The sequence below is a fragment of the Solanum pennellii genome, chromosome 5 (genome assembly GCF_001406875.1).
Source record: "Solanum pennellii chromosome 5, SPENNV200".
Lineage (NCBI taxonomy): Eukaryota > Viridiplantae > Streptophyta > Magnoliopsida > Solanales > Solanaceae > Solanum > Solanum pennellii.
Genome location: NC_028641.1, coordinates 16,988,044 through 16,988,867, shown reverse-complemented (window position 1 = coordinate 16,988,867; position 824 = coordinate 16,988,044).

The window sequence follows — 824 nt, the reverse complement described above, 5'->3', positions numbered from 1 at the left end:
AATTACTTCTTTTCTTCCAACCACATAAGCTACTCTTTGAGATTCTTGCATTCACCTTGTCAGAACCAAGTTTTGTCACTTTCACGAGTCCCCAAACCTCAATCTCCCTGAGTATTTGTAAACCTGATTATTCAGTAGATGCAAACTTATTCACTCTTTTATCCTTCTTGAAGCACTTTTTGTTTTTTTCGCCATGGATGATCTGGTGGTAAGAACTTCCTGTGATTGTCAAACCATGAGACTTTTCTTCCATTGGATAGTGAAAAAGCATCTGAATCTTTCATGCAATAAGTACAAGCTAATTTTCCTGTTGTACTCAAACCCGTCAACATTGAGTACGCTGGAAAATCCCTTATTGTCACTGCAACTTTCATTGGAAAATTATTTTTACTTGAAACATCATATGTTTGTACTGCCACCTCCTATAATTCTTTCAGCTATTCAATGAGGGGTTGAACAAAGACATCAATTTTCTGTTTTGGATTTTTTGGACCAGGTATAATCATAGATAAAAACATGTATTCATCATTCATGAAAATCCCGTTGGGAATTAAACACACAACACACACAAATAATCTAGAGAAAAGAGAAACGGAACACAAACGGGACACACAAGAATTTAACGTGGTTCGGTTTCCCTACTCCACGACTGTAACAGGAGGATTTTTATTTCACTTGTGCTACCCTGGAATTACAAATACAAGGATCATATTTATAGGAAAACCAAATGGTTAACCTAGGGTTTCAGTAATGGGTCGGGCCGGCTCACAAGCCTCCACAAAGCCCAACAATCTCCCACTTGGAGGCTTGAAGAATTTCAACTG